The following is a 1,038-nucleotide window of genomic DNA, read 5'->3' on the forward strand; positions in this document are numbered from 1 at the left end:
TTATTATTATTATTTTTAATACTATTTGTATTTACTTGTGTTTGTGTGTGCGTGTGTGTGTGTCCGTCTGTGTCTGTCTGTGTCTGTTTGTGTGCATGTGTTTTTGTAATTGTGTGTAAAACAAATAAAAAAACAAAAAAAACTCAAAAGAAAGTAAAAATGAAACAGAAAGAGCGAAAGAAAAAAAAATTAAAAAGAAGAAAAAAAAAAGAAAGAAGGATAGAGAGAGGAGAGAGAGAGAGAGAGAGAGAGAGAGAGAGAGAGAGAGAGAGAGAGAGAGAGAGAGGAGAGAAAGAGAGGGGAATTCAAATGAGCGGCCGGAATTCAATCAACTAATGCAGACATACGTTCATATTATTGAGCCATACATAACATAAATTGTTTGGAATCAAGTCCAATTAGAATGAACCTCGTTTCAAATGATTCTTCTGGTAAAAAAGTTGTTGTTTTACATTTTTGTATGTATGTATGAATATACATTCATACATGTATGCATGTATGTATGTATGAATATACATTCATACATGTATGCATGTATGTATGTATGTGTGTGTGTGTGTGTGTGTGTGTGCGTAATACCCCTTTGAAAAAATAACAGTAAAAATTTTGAAAAAAATGTAATACAATAATAACCACAATAATAATTCAACAAAAAATATGAACATAAATAACACATATCGCAAGACTGGACTGAAATAGGAAAAATTTTCTAAGGTTTCTCGTTGGAAACATTTATTGTATGTTTGTATGTATGTATGTATGTATGTATGTATGTATGTATGTATGTATGTATGTATGTATGTATGTATGTATGTATGTATGTATGTATGTATGTATGTATGTATGTATGTATGTATGTATGTATGTATGTATGTATGTATGTATGTATGTATGTATGTATGTATGTATGTATGTATGTATGTATGTATGTATGTATGTATGTATGTATGTATGTATGTATGTATGTATGTATGTATGTATGTATGTATGTATGTATGTATGTATGTATGTATGTATGTATGTATGTATGTATGTATG

The sequence above is a fragment of the Helobdella robusta genome, assembly GCF_000326865.2.
Source record: "Helobdella robusta unplaced genomic scaffold HELROscaffold_1533, whole genome shotgun sequence".
Classification (NCBI taxonomy): domain Eukaryota; kingdom Metazoa; phylum Annelida; class Clitellata; order Rhynchobdellida; family Glossiphoniidae; genus Helobdella; species Helobdella robusta.